The 14,571-nt window shown below is 60.4% G+C and overlaps 1 protein-coding gene across 1 annotated transcript in view; it reads right to left on the bottom strand.

Moving 5' to 3' along the window:
- MACROD1 (mono-ADP ribosylhydrolase 1) overlaps positions 1 to 14,571 on the bottom strand; it is a 142,472-nt gene that overhangs the window by 82,535 nt on the left and 45,366 nt on the right.

The raw sequence follows: 14,571 nt of genomic DNA on the forward strand, positions 1-14,571 counted from the left end.
CAGACGGTGCAAAGGAGGGGCTGCTGGGCCCAGGCAGGCAGGCAGGCAGCGGGTGCCAGCAGTGTGGGCCAGTTCGGTCCCTGGGCTGTTCTGCCAGCCCAGCGCCAGGAGATGGGAGCGAATTCCAAGCCACCTCCGGCCGCAGCTGCCTTTGCCTCCCAGGTCCCGGCTCCAGCCCACACGTGGAGAGGGAGAGAGACATCCCACGGGGGCGGGGGGGGGGGGCGGGGATACCACATCTCCTCTCTGAAAAGCTGTCCGGGAAGAGCAGCCCCCTGGGACCCTGGAGCTGTTGGCTTCTCTGCTCTGGGCACGGTCCGCGGCCCTCTCCCCCACCCCTCCCCCCATTCTCCAGCGGTCTGCCTCCGAGGGTGGGTGCCGGCGGTGGTCCAGGCCCGCTGGCCAGGCAGCCAGGCCTCCTGCAGCTGCCCACAGACCGGCTCCCGCCCTCGCTCCCACACTCACCCGCTAAAGTCTGGGTTTTGTCAGGAAGCGGTTTAATTAGCAGACTGGAGGCTTGGGGTTCACACTGTGTATGCAGGCTCTGTCGCCTCCGCCTCTTCTCACCTGCTATGGGGTGCCATGCTGCAGTGCCGAGGCTGGGGGCCAGGCTTTGCGAGAAGCGGGCAGGGTGGGGACGGCTCCCGGTGCAGAAGGGACGAGCTGGGGCCTCCAGGCACGCCCCCTGCGGAGGGCTCCCGCCTGGCCCCTGCCCGGGCACCTAGAGGCATGCGCACTCAGGCCCTGAGCCCCCCAGCGGGCTGCCTGTGCCTGGAGGTGCTCGGTCCGTCACCCTCTGGTGAGGGGGAGAAGGGGGCAGGAACCCACTCAGCCCCCAGGCTTCAGGGAGACTTGCCTGGCCAGCCCCTTCCCCTCAACCCCACTGTTCCCCACCCCTGTTCCTGGGGACACTGTCCCAGCTTCTCACTGGGTCCCTCTCATGCACCCGAGCACCCTCAAGTTCTCCATGAAGGTCTGGGCGTGCCTCCCCCTGCCTGGGCCCGTTCCCTGGCTCCCCACTGCCCTTGGGATGAAGACCAGGCCCCTCGGCAGAGCATGCAGAAGTCCCCCCCGCCCCGAGGCCAGAAGGCCATCTCCCACTTCAGCTCAGGTCACTGCCCCCCCCACTAACTCAGTCAGAGCTTTGGGGCACCAGCCTTCTCACCACCAAGCCCTCCTACTTTGAGCCTTTGCGTATGCCGGTCCCTTGGCCCGAAGTGACCTTCCCACCCCACCCCTACTATGCTGGCTCTGTGGCAGGAGCGGTCCATCCTCTCGAGTGGGAGAGCTCTCCCTGCCCTGTGGCCCCGGCCCCCAGCCCTCTGCCTCCTACAGAGAGGGACCGCGGCCGTGACAGCTCCCAGGTCCACGCTGGCACGAGAGAGGAGTGACCCACACGCTGTGGTCACGGTGGGGGAAGAGAAACAGGCCCTGTGGATGGCCGTCCTGGTGGGAGGAAGTCAGCAGCCAGAGAACAAACTCGGTTTTGAGTCACAAAGAGCCTTTTCATCTATACAGGTCGGATACAGATGCTGACCTCAGCCTGGAAGTCCCGAATGAAAGAAAACCCCGGGTCTCCTAGCTCGAGCCAGCTTTGACCTGCTCGCCATGATCTAAACTCTGCCCTCTTTGCCACAGGGCAGTTTCGCCCCGGAAGGGGCTGGGGGGGACAGGCGTGTTGTTCATTTAAAATGCCACTCGACTAAGTCACCAGCCATAAAGCCCACCTGGGTTTCCAGCAGCATATACCGGGCGTCTGATTAATGATACACACATAATAATCCATCCCTAAGAGCCATAGGTTGAAATGAAGCAGGAGGGCTAATTGCTAATTTAGGAATTAATATCAGTGAGTACCGGTCCTCAGGGCAGCTGGGAGCCACAAAGCTGGAGAGTGATTCCACTTCGGGGGGAGAGTTCTGAGGTCCAAGGGGGGGGTGGGTACCCTAGAAGATGGACAGGTAGGGGGTCGGAGAAGACCCAGCCACATGCGCCCCGCTCTGCCTCGCCACTGAGTTCAAATGTGACTATCATGACATAGGAGTCTGGAGGATCCCGGAACCACAGCACAGTGTTACCTTCCCCGTGGGGCCCCCCGTGATCCACCCTCCCAGGCCGGACAAGGTGGGCTTTTTGCTCCCAGTGTGGGTCTCACACTATGGCTCTCTGCAAACCAATGGCCTCCCCACTGGATTTGGAGCTCCTAGAGGACAGGGGCTCTTCCTTGAATCCCGATGCCTTGCATGGTGCCAGGAGCAGAACTGGAACCAGTACATGTTTGCTGGATGGATGGAGGGAGGGAGGGAGGGAGGGATGGATGGACGGACAGATGGAGAGACAGAAAGATGGGTAGACAGAAAGATGGACAGGTAGGTGGATGGATAGAGAGATGGAGGGAGGGGGTAGTGACAGATGCATGGATGGATGGAAAGAGAGACAGACAGATGGAAAGAGACAAGGAGATGGACAGATAGATGGAGAGATGGGTGGAGGGTGGGGGATAGATGGATGATGGGTGAATGGACAGAAGGATGGATGAATGGAGAGCTATGTGTATGGATGGATGGATGGATGGATGGGTGGATGGATAGATGGGTGGGTGGGTGGGTGGATGGATGGATGGGTGGGTGGGTGGGTGGGTGGGTGGATGGATGGGTGGATGGGTGGCTGGGTGGGTGGGTGGGTGGATGGATGGATGGATGGATGGGTGGATGGAGAGATAGATGAATGGGCGGATGACTGCACGAGAGGGCCTCAGGAAAAACCCAAGTGCAGTGGCCCCAGGGGCCACCTTGTGTTTGGTTGATGGTGTTTCTGTTGCACTGAGACTTGGTGTCTTGCAAAGAGAGGGGAACTGACCCAGAATTCAAGGTCCTGGTTGTCATGCAGGTTGTATGACCTTGGACAGGCCCCCCCTTCTCAGTGTCATTGCCCTGCACAATGGTCCTCCCTGCCCTTCGAGCTGTGCTGGTTTGTCTCAAGGCTCAAGGGAGATGGCAAGCAGAAATGACCTGGAAAAGGATAAGGCACACTGTCCCCTTGTAGACAGTGTGTATGTACAGACAGATCCAGCCAAAGTGGAGTGGTGTAGACATGTGGGATTGTGCACTTGGCTTTCTTTCCCCCTTTCAGGTTCCTTTTAATACGGTCATGATGTTATTATTTATAACAAGAAGTAAAATTGTAAGCATCTCAAGTACTTACAAGTGGAAGCCTTTGTGATGTTGACCCAAAAAAACTGGTTCTTTGGCACCAGAGCAGAGACCTGGAGCCTATGGGAACAGGGGAGGCGAGGGTGGTGAGCAGAGAACGTCCTGTAGGGGGAGTGCCTACGAGCTGGGCCAAAGTGGCCAGGGGCAGAAGAGGGGCTCCCGTGGCTGAACCTTTGGGACTGCGCAGATTTGTTTTGCCCTCTGGCGCTTTGACCCCATAGGAAGTCCCCATACAAGCGCTCACTTTGTTTGCACTGCGTGGTCCCAGCCTCCCCCCCCCCCCATCCAGTAGTGCGCCCACTGGGGACGGTAGATGTTTGCCAAGAGGGCACATTTACATATTTATTCCCGGGCCTTGTTTGGTTCAGTGAGCTCAGGTGGCTAGTAACGCATCCACACGTGGGAAGAGCTCACACCTCCAGGCACCGCCGGCCAGGCTGACCCAGCATAGGCAATGCTGGTTGGACCCGCCAAGAGCCTGGCTCCGTCCCCGATTTTCTTTTCTTTTTTTTTTTATTATTTTTTTTAACTTTTTTTTTTTTTTAAACGTTTATTTTTTTGAGACAGAGCATGAACGGGGGAGGGTCAGAGAGAGGGAGACACAGAATCCGAAGATGGCTCCAGGCTCTGAGCTGTCAGCACAGAGCCCGACGCGGGGCTCGAACTCACGGACCGCGAGATCATGGCCGCTTAACCGACTGAGCCACCCAGCCGTCCCCGATTTTCTAAATGAGAAAGGAGAGTGGAGTTCCCGGGGTGCGTTTAGGCAGCAGCTACGGGGCTCCTGCCGCAGAGAGGCAGATGTAGTCCCTCCCTTTCAGGACACCATGGGTGTGTGTGGCCCTGCACCCCGAGGGGGAGGGTGGCCCGACGCAGGAGGGGAGGGGTGACATTGGGGGGACTCTGGCAGGAGTAGGGACAGTGTGGGGAAGGGCCTGGAGAGAGCCGCCTCGGGGCATTCCGGGGGATGCTGATGGGCCAGGCAGGGCCGGGCCTTGTGGGGCTCTAGAAGCTGCCTAGGACCCTTGCCTTTATCCCGAGGACCGTGAGAAGGGCCCGGCGCCAGTGGGATGAGGCTGCCCTCCTGGATCCATAACTTCCAAGCAGAACTTGGGCGGTTTCTCTCTGTCGTGGGGCATCGGTGGCCATGGCCGGCCGGAGCCTCTGGGCTCTGAGGACACTGCCCCCGTCCTCTCTAAATACGGAGGCCCAGCTGCCTCCGCCTCCACCCCCAGCGGTACAAAACAATTTCCTCGCCCCGGCCAGGGAGGCAGATGACCTCATTGGACTGTTTCCATCTCTCCCTTTCGTAGAGAAATTACAATTTATAGCTGGATGCAATCGCGCGGGTGTAACAGCAAGAAGGATCCGGGCCGTCACCCCTCATGCAAGGGCTGTCCTCGTCTCCCCTCCCGCCCCACCCCTGCCCTGAGCTTTGGAGGGGCCGCACTCCGCCTGCCTGCTCGTACTCCAGGCATTTAGCAGGGCCTGGCCATGCAGGACCTGCGGGGCTTGCTGGTTCTTGAACCTCCTTCCTCCCGGGGAGGCTTGTCCCAAGGCTCCCCCGTCAGCCTCGGCCTGCGCTCCACCTGGACAGCACCCACCCCTCGTCCCACACGCGCCCCTGCCGCGCTGGGCGTCCGGTGGGCAGTGCCTCCCGCCCCCAGTCTGGGCTCTGGGCTTATTAAAACACGCGCCCTAAATATCCCTGTTTTTATTTGTAACGGCCCCAGACAACACGCCTTCCTCAAATCGGCCACCTTGGGCCCGACAAAGAAGACCGCCCAGATGCAGCTGAGCCCATCTGGATCCGATTTCAAACCAGAGCTAACACTCTCAGATGTGTAATAAAAGCCCTTTTCCAAAGAGGGGCTCCTGCAGGGGGAATACGGACACCGGGGCACCGCAGGGCTGCAGGGCGCCACGCTAATGAGAGGCGATCCGGAGGGCTCGGGTTTTGTTTTGGGTTCTGAGGAACAGCCAGCCCTGCCCCCAGGTCCCTGCGGAAAGGGGAGGATGGCCTCAGAGGGCACTAGGGGTGTGGAGGCCTGACCCCGGCCTGGGAAGTGGAAGGCCAGGGACTCTGAGACCCAACTTCCCAGCTTCCCCGATGCTCCCGCTTCCAGAGGCGGCGGCGGGGAGGAAAGGCGGTGCTGTTTCTGGAAGCCGAGACCGCGGTGGCCCAGTTGGATCCTTTGAATGACATTTAGCAAGAGGAGCAGGTGCTGGGGGAAGCGGAGCCAGCTCTGGACCGTGCAGGCAGCCCCCGCCATGGCCAGGAGCCCTCCGAACTTCATGTTTCTCTCTCCGGTCCTTCCGCCCTCCAGGAAAAGGAAACCGGGAAGCTTTGAGGAGGGTGCTCTGCGTGGCCCCCTGTTTGTTATCTGGATTGCGGAAGAGAAGGGAGATGGGGGAAGAAGCATCCCAGCCCCCTCCCGGCTCCCTGGAATGTGGTGCTCCGGAAAGCAGGTTCCAGAGGGATGGGAGGACAGGCGGCTGCAGCCCAGGCTGCCTGTCCCTGTGCAGCTCCTAATTTCCCTGGGCTTAATCGCTTGTATTGTTTCTTGGCAGGTGAGGAGGCAGGGAGTGGGTGCGAAGGCCTCCCTTTTGGACAGACGAGACCAGGGGACGAAGCAGGAAGAACGCGCCCCTCCCCCGCCCCGCCTCCCCAGCAAGAAAACCTTCTCTACGAACAGGAGAAGCCAAGCAGGACTGAGCGTCCACCGCCCCCCCCCCCGTCACCCCACCCACCCGAACATCTTTCCAGAGAGAGGCATGTGGGGCCTGACAGCTCAGCGGCGCATGTCAGCAGCTTCAGCCCCGCGGTGAACATCTGAACTCCTCAGCGGGGTAATGGACCCCCTCCTTCCCCCCCGGAGACACAGCCTGAGTGGCAGGAATACCGATCCTTTGGAGAGTGGCTCCCTCTCAGCTCTGTCACGCAAGAACGCTCTCTGCACCGGGGCCCATTCTGCCGAGTGACTTAAAGGGATTAAAAAAAAAAAAAAAAAAAAAAGAAGAAGAAAAACTTGGTGAAGAAAAGGGGGTAAAAGCCACGCCGAAGCTTTGCAGAGGAGGTGGCGGCCAGCAGACAAAAGGGCAAAAGTTGAAAGAGGACAGCGAGAGGCCACCTCCGCGGGATGGACGCCAGGCTGTAGGGCATGCCTGGGGAGCAGGGGCCCAGAACACCCTCAGGCTGCACACGGGGGTCCCGGGGCTGCGGGGGGGGGGCCTCTGCAGACCCCTCATGCACGCCCCTCACTCCGGGGGGAGAGGCCAGCGGTGCCTGAAGCCTAGGGGACAGAGGATGCCGCTCCAGACCCGAAGCCACGTCTGAGCACGAGCAGGGTGTCCTCCCTGCTCCCCGGGGCGCCCCCAGCTCCACGCAACACCCCGAGTCTGTGGCCCGTGCCCGGGTGCCAGGGCCGCGGGGCCAGAATGTGACTGTGTCTGGGCCCAGCTCAACCGGAAGCATCCAGAGCAGAGACCCCAGCCAGACCCAGCAGGTTCCGGGGCTGCAGCTGAGGAGGTAAGACGCACGCAGATGGGCTCTGGGTGGCCCAGGAAGGCCCCGTGACTCCTCATGCCCAGAGAAGGCATAGCACGCGAGACGGCTGGGGCCTGCTGCTTCCCGGCTGGGTTGCACTGCACTGGGGCGTCACAGAGCCCCCCTAGTCTGCAGCTCCAGCCCACCCGCCCCACACATTCAATTCAGGTAGTTTGCCAGGGGAGGGGTCTTTTGCCACCCAGTGAGTGGCCTGTGTTCTACCCCGGGGTGAGCCGACCCAGGGTATAAGGTCCTGGCCCTTCTGGGCATAAACTGCGGTGGGGGGGATGCTCCAGCCTGGGCAGGGGCGGGGGCGGGGAGGTCTTACTTTGAGCCCCTCTGAATTGTGCCCAAAGGGGGCGGCAGTGAGGCCTTGGGGGGAGGCAGGACCTTTGGTGACCGAGGCTACTGGCCATGGCACCTGCTGCCCTCCAGCTGGAGGGAGTCCTTCCATCCAGGTCTGCCCCTGCCCTGGACGGAGGGACCGAGGGTGGGGTTGACCCAAAGCCACCACCCAAGACCCTGCACCCACTGGCCCTTGGGCATCACTGCTCTCTGGCTTCCAGTCCAGCCCCTCTTTGGGTGAGAGTGGCTTGCTGAGGGCCCAGGGAGAGGCAGCAAGTGTCCCAAGATCACACAGCAGGCCAGAGGGCCCCTCCTCCTCACTCAGGCTGCGGAACCTCCCGGGCTTGTCAGGTGGGGAGCTGGGTCCTGCCTGGGGGGCAGGGCCTACTCTCCCCAGGCTCCCCCGAGGCCAGGAGGGAGGGCTCGTGCCTCCCCAAACACAAATCCCAGGCAACTTCTAGGAGCGGGGCCCAGGGCAGGGCAGGGAAGCCCCAATTCATTACCAAGATGGAAAATGACACTTCTCTGCACGCTTCCCCAGGAGAGGGGCTGATTTATGACTGCGCCAGGGCCCGGGACATTCGTCAGCGCGGCGCGACGCGCACGCCGTCTGCGGGGGCATTAATAGCCGTGTTATTAGCCACCGGCGTGAAAGATGCCCTGCGGATCGGCTATTTGCTGTTATTTATTATAAAGGCGCGCCAGCCCGGCAGCGGGCCGAAAGGCGTCACGATCGCTGGGAGCCCGAGCTCGGCCCCTGCCCACCTGGCCTCCCTCCCCCCATCCCTACCACGTGTCCCCCACTCCCCGGTCATTTGTCCCTATTCAACTCCCAGCCCCTAGGAGGGGCTGGGGACAATTCCTGGAACCCACCGCTGCTCCCCCAGGCCTGTGCCCCAAATATTTATGGAGACTCTGCTCAGCGCCGGGCTCTGTTTCTGGTGAGCTGTGCGACTTCCTTCCATCCCAAGGCAGAAAGGCAAAGAGAAACAAACCGGGCTGTGGGGCCGGGCCGATGTGGGTTGGCGCCCCATCCCTCCTGTTGTGAGCAGTGTGACCTCGGGCACATCCCTTCCGCTCCCTGAATGTGCTCCCCTTTGTGCGCTGGGGGCGCAGTCTCTGCAGGGCTGTGGCCAGCTGGAGGGGAGGGGAGGTCATGAAGGATCCAGCAGGCAGCAGGCGCTCCCCCTTGCCAGCTACTGCCGCTAATGGGTCCCAGCCCCTAGGGCTAGAAGGGTCCACAGACCTGTCGGTAGGGGAAGCCGCCCCCATGAGCCCCTGTGTTGGCCACTGTGCACCATCACCCTCCTTGTGCCGATCTTCTGGGAAAGGGTTTGAGAGTTCAGAGCCAAGGCTGGAGGAGGAGGGCAGGGGGAGGAGTGGCTGCGGCTGCTGGGGGTTATCTCTCTGCCCTGGACCAATCCCTTCCGCTCTCTGGGCCTCGGTTTTTCCTCCTCTGTGAAAGGCAGATAGTTTCCAAAGTCCTGTACCTCCCCGATTCCGGGGTCCTGAGGGTAGGCTCCACCCTTGCGCATACCTGTGGGGTAGGAGGAGAGACGCCAACTTAAGAAGGCGAGGCTGGCCTCTGGGGCCTGGAGGTAGATCTGTGGTTGGGCAGCACCAGGTCATAAGAGATGAGCAGGGGGGCAGACAGGGGTCTTCCTCAGGTTTCTCTCTCTGGGGCTGGGGAGGTCCCCCCTGGGCAGGTGAGAGGGCAGGAAAGGCACCTGGGAAGGGAAGGGCACTGGACGGCGAGTCCAGGGCCCGGGTTTGTGTCCAGCTCCTCCCCCAGCAGTGAGCGGCGCGATTCAGACAAGTCAGTCCTTTTTCCTCTCTGGGCTGTCATGGTGAGGGCACCTGAGTCGTTATCACCTCCTAGGGTGGGGCTGAAGGGGGGCCGGCCTCTCCCGCGTCTCTCCCGCTGCCTGCTTCTAGGCTTCAGATTGTGGGGCCTCCCTTTTGGCATCGTCCTGCACTCGTGCGTTCAACAGAGGTCTACGAGCATTCCCGTGCCAGGCTCTGTACTAGGCTGGTGAACAGGACAGAACATGCCCTGGGTTATAGGACTTCCCATTCTAATGGGAAGGGCTGGATAATCAATTCACGATCGACACACAGGACGGGCTGCCCAGGAGCAGGGCCCGCGTCTAAGGGATGCCACACAGCTCCTACGGGGCCCCACCCCCAGCCAGCTCCCAGCCTCTGCTTTCGTATCAATAAACATCACCATACCCAGTCTCTCCCTCCGCCCCTGGCTGCTAGGATCCTGCTGGCCGCTTAGAAGCCCAGCCGCGCTGACCCTGCAAACCCAGGGGTCCCCACCTATTCTCGGGGGCTGGCACCAGCCCTCCACTGCTGCCTTCTCTCTTCCTTCCTTCTGCCCGCCCCCCCCCGGCAAAAAAGGCCGTCAGGTCCCTCTTCGGCCTCCCGAAACTCCCCTTCCTTTCCTTTTTTCCTTCCCCAAAGGAATTAAGCCTCAGTCCCGGCAACTTTACTAAAAACGCACACAGACAGACAGAAATATCAGGTGCAGGAATATCTTATTAAATAACGCGGGGAGAGAGAGAGAAACAAAATTACACGTGTCTCCTTTCATCCCCCCACTCCCTCCCGGCCCTGAATAGTTTAATATCGAACACTGTTATCAATATAATTAACCTCCTAAGACACAATTTTAAAGTCTTGTTTTTTAAAGGGATTTGCATTCTCTGAAGTTCAGGACATCCCGCTGCCCGGCACCGCCCAGACGGCCCACGCAGGGAGGTGAACTCGAGGTACATTTTTAGTGGATTTGCATACCTGTCTGCAATTACCGCCAGTGGTAACAGCTGATGCATAATGCATGCGGCATGAAATTAGAAAAATAATTAACTTTAGGGTTTAAAAGAATCCCCTCCCCCCGCCCTCCCCTCCCACTACAAGTTCTCAATGGCACCGGTGGATAAGAGCAGGAGCAGAGTTGTGCAGGCCTGGGCTGGGAGGGCCTTGAGGGTCGTGGCCGCCAGCCCCCTGCCGGAGGGAGGTGCCTCCAGTGGGCTCAGACTGGCCTGGGCCTCAGCTAGGGCTTGGAACAGGCCCGCTCACCCAGAAGTCTCAGGGTCCCCCCTCCACCTCTGGCCCACACTTCACATCTATACCTGCAGGGGGCGCTACCTGCTGCTAAGAACAGCGAAGTGTCCCCTGTTCCAAATGGAATGCTGCATCAGGCCTTCTGCTCAGGGCTGCTCAGGCTTGCAAACAACCGTAGCTTACACCCAGGGAAGCGGATCACTTATGGTGCCGTCTTACGGAGGAAGGCCTGAGACCTGAGGCCACCCTCAGCAGGTGGGGCAGCTGGACGGAGCCCAGGCGAGCCCCCTGGGCTATCTGCCATACAGGGGTGGGGGTGGGGGGAGCCTGGAGGTGGGGGGAGCTCTTGCCAGGCCTCGCTGAGCTCCAGGAGGCAGAGGCCAGCCGCCTGCCCCATGGCCCTCCTCTTTCCGTGTTGCCTGTAGGTGAGCTGGAGAGGTGGGGAAGGAAGTGTGGGGCCCCTCGTTAACTTAAACAAAGGTTTGCTGAGGATTCACCACAGGTATGGAGGTGATCCTGCCTTGGTGAAGCTCCCTGCCTGGGTGGGGGGAAGGGGGGGGAAGTCTTGGCTCCTTTTGGGGCCAGGATCCCCTGTCTCTCCCCTTCTGGTCTCAGAAGCTGCTTCCGTCCCTAGTCTGCTCAGCACATCTTGCTCCGGCCTCCGGCCCTGCTGTTACAGTAAGGACCAGAGGTCCTGGCAAGGTTTAGGGAAAACACAATGAATGCTCATTGCTGAAGAGAAGGACCAGAAAGCGGAGGGGGAGGGGCTCCCCGGCCAAGCTCGGCCAAGACAGCCGGACAGCTGCCCTGAGTGGGTCATAGGAGCTCCTTGGGGCCCCTCCCGGGAAGGATGGAGCAGCCCTTCCTTCTAAAACCACGCGTCCTGTGCTGGGCCCTCCGCGCCACCCTGTCTTGTCATCTTCCGGGGAGAGTGGGGCTCTCGGCAGCGTGTTACAGAGGAGGAAGCTGAGGCCCAGAGAGGCGTCGCTGCAGTTCACGCAATTGGGAGCTGGTGAGGCCAGGTTCGAACCCAGCTCTGTTGTTCCCCTCCTTGATGCTGGTTCCCACGCCTCCTTCTTGGGGTCGGCACCACCTGGAATTTTCTGATTCCTAAAGTGGGGGCTGAGACTGTGCCTGGCCCTTTGGGGCACCCAGCCTTGGGATGTCCCCAGACGAGTTGCCTTCCCTGGTGAACAGGAAGGCAGGCCAGGGCCCGGGGGCAGGAGGAGGCCTGCCCTGCCTTCCCTCTCCTGCCCGGGACCTCCAGCTCCTTCTAGAAACATGCTCATACCTAACTGTGCCCCCCAGGACCTGCAGCGGTAGATACCAGCTCCTATCCAGCATGCCCGGGGCCTGGCTAGGCCTTGTGTCCTGCAGCTGCCCCCTGCAGGCGCCCTCACACCAACCGTCCCTCCCAACTGGACCCCCCAGGAGTCCCTGGGCCTCTGGCAACCCAGCTCGATGGGACTTGGGGAAGACACCAAGCCAGGGGTTCCTGACAGGGAGGTGCCTCCATTCAGCTGGCAGAAAAATAACCACCAGTGAAGTGGTTGTGAGCAAAGCCAACGTGGAGTCAGCCTTGCAGAGGCTTCTGGGGAAAGCTTCCTGGAGGGGGCTCTAAGGTGAAGTCTTGGGGAGGAGTAGAAGCTGGCTCAGCCAGGCTTGAGCGGGGGAGGGGGCGTTGGTGTGCAAAGATCAGGAACAGCACGGAGCAACGGCCCAGAGGGAGCACGAGGGAGGTCAAGGCCTTTAGGAATCGGGGGCTGGGCTGCGTCTCAGAGTTCCAGGGGGACCAAGGCGAGAGCTGAGCGATGAGCCCCACCAATTACTCACATCCCTTCCCGGGGCCTGGACAGCTCCCCATGAGAGAGAGGCTGGAGCAGCCTGGGGTAACCCAGGAGGGTCGTGGTGTTGCTGGGCCAGCTGTGTGTGGCCCAGGCTGTAGCTTGAGGCGTGGGGCTGTGGATGCACAGTTTGAGGTAGAGGGGACCCGGCGTCACAGCGATTGACAAGGGGTCCCTATCAGGAGGCAGCTTGGGCTACAGGCTCCCAGTCTACCCTGGAGGCACGACAGAGGCAGTGGGGTGAAGAAGGGGTCCCTGGAGAGCAGAGGAAAGAGATAAGCAGAGCCTAGGCAGGCGTGCCTGGGGGCAGTCAGAGAATCGAGGCAGCTTTTATACCTCATGCGTCGGGTATGTACAGGTTTACGAGGGTAACTGTGCACGTACTTTCTCATTGAGCCCTCAATAGTAAGTTCCCCTTACAGGAGAACTACTATGATCGCGTTTATAGATGAGGAAATTGAAGCTCAGAGAGGCCAAGCAACTTGTGTAAGATCCCATCGTGGCAGAGGCAGGACTCGAACCCAGGTTCCTCTGCCGTGGAAGATGGCAGGAGCTAGTGACTGATGGAGAATGCCAAGAATGATGTTCCAGGTCCCCCCTTGGCTACTGGGAGTCTATATACCTCCAGTCTGAGCCACCTCCCTGCTCCCTTCCCAGGGAAGGATCCTGCTGTCAGTCACGGAGCTGGTAAGTCGTAACTCACATCATGCTGAAGTCTGTGGAATCCGCACAAGTGACCCCGTAAAAGACGGGCAATTTACCGGGTTTAATTTGATGGCCACATAAACCATCAAACACACAACAAAGGAATAAAAAGGCCACCTGGCACCCAGGCAATTAAAGGCTCCTCCAGCAAGGCATGCCTCTTCCTCCCCACCCCCCAGGCCCTGCCCTGCTTTGCAGCCTTGGGGAAGGGGCGGCGAGGGGAAGCTTGAGCCAAGATGGATGAGGCCCGCAGACAGGGGAAGGGAAAGGCCTTGGGTTCCTGCCTCCCAAATGCTTCTTGGTTATCCATCAGGCATCTCTGAAAGGTGCAATTTAGACTCTATTATGATGCCAGGGCCTCTGGAAGCTGAGGGCTGTGGCCATGAGCTGAGCAGGCACCGGAAACTGATGTCTGTGCCAGAGAATGTGGTGGCTGGCCTTGGCTTTGGCCTTAACAAGTCCGCCCCTTGCTCAGGGCACTGCCCCAAAATAGCCAAGCCCAGGAGCCACCCACGTCCCATATGCCAGGACTCAGCAGCTGACAGATCAGAGAAGGTGTGTATCCTCCGGCCAGATGCTGGGGCCCGGGACAGAAGGATTCAGACGTGACCTCTGAGACCAAGGCAAGGTGGCCTTTGAGTAGGCCTGAGCCTTCCTGTCCCCAGCACCTGCTCTAGCCCTGCCTCTTTGCTCCTAAGCATCTTGAGACAGGATACCCAGGCTCCATAACCTTCGTGTGTATGTGACAGGCTGGCATAGATACAGACACGCATCTGTGATGGGGGATGGGTGAGACCTGGCTGGTTGGTACACCCCCGCCCCCCGCCCCCCCCCCCCCCCCCCGCCGTGCCTGGGTTTATCCCTGTCCTCTGAAGGCCAGCACGTCCAGGTCTATGCAGCAGCTCTGTTTCGAGCCTGTCCTCTTGTATAGTTTGGGCCGGTGCCCTTCTCAATCCTGGATGTAATGAGAGGTGAGGGAATCTGGTCGGACAAGGGCCAGGCAGTGTGGGATGCCCACGCTCCAGCTGGATTTTACAGGATGACTCTCGCTGACACTGAGGGCAGGAGGGCTGGGCAGCACGGTGCAGGGCTCTGGAGGGGAATAAGAGAGGGAAGTGGGCCAGGGCAGCCGAGTCAGGGCAACAAAGACGATCGAGAAATCCCCCAAGTGCAAGCTTGAGTGCAGGAAGCAGAGACCGACTCTAAGTCCCAAGGGGCGGGGCTGGGCGTGGGCTCAGGACCCATAGCCTGGGCTGGGAAACGGGCTTCAAGGAAACAGGCAGGAATAAGCAGGCAAGTGTCCTCAGCCCCTGGGGCCAGCAGGTGCTTGTAGAGGGGGCTTACGCTGACTTCAGGAGCCCAGAGTGTTGGACAGGGTCTCATCATTCCCCCGCTTTGTCCGGGCTTTCCACGGGGTCCCTCTGGCCCCACGCACAGACCCCATGCACCCTTCCCCCTTGCCCTCACTTGCTTCTAGCCAGCTGCCCTCTGCTGGCCCTTGACCTGCCTCGGGTCCACCTCATGGACGAAACTTCCTGCGGCTAACAAACAGGGCCTGAGGAGGCTTAGTGCGCTAACCATGGACAAAGCCTGAGCTTGCTCCCGAGGGCCTCGGAGCTGCCGAGATGATCTGTCCAAAGGCCCCTGTAAATGCAGATGAGGGGCACGAGTGTGTAGGGGTGAGTGGAGGCATTCCTGCCTTGCTCGGCACCTCGGTGATCACCGATGCCAGGCCACACCAGGCCTACACAGCCCACGGTCCCTGCCCTTGAGCACCTGAAATTTAGTAGGGGACGTTAAAGCACTAATCCCCCAACGGTACAACCTGCGGCCCACAGCGATGGGCACG

The sequence above is a fragment of the Prionailurus bengalensis genome, chromosome D1 (assembly GCF_016509475.1).
Source record: "Prionailurus bengalensis isolate Pbe53 chromosome D1, Fcat_Pben_1.1_paternal_pri, whole genome shotgun sequence".
In the NCBI taxonomy this organism is placed as follows: domain Eukaryota; kingdom Metazoa; phylum Chordata; class Mammalia; order Carnivora; family Felidae; genus Prionailurus; species Prionailurus bengalensis.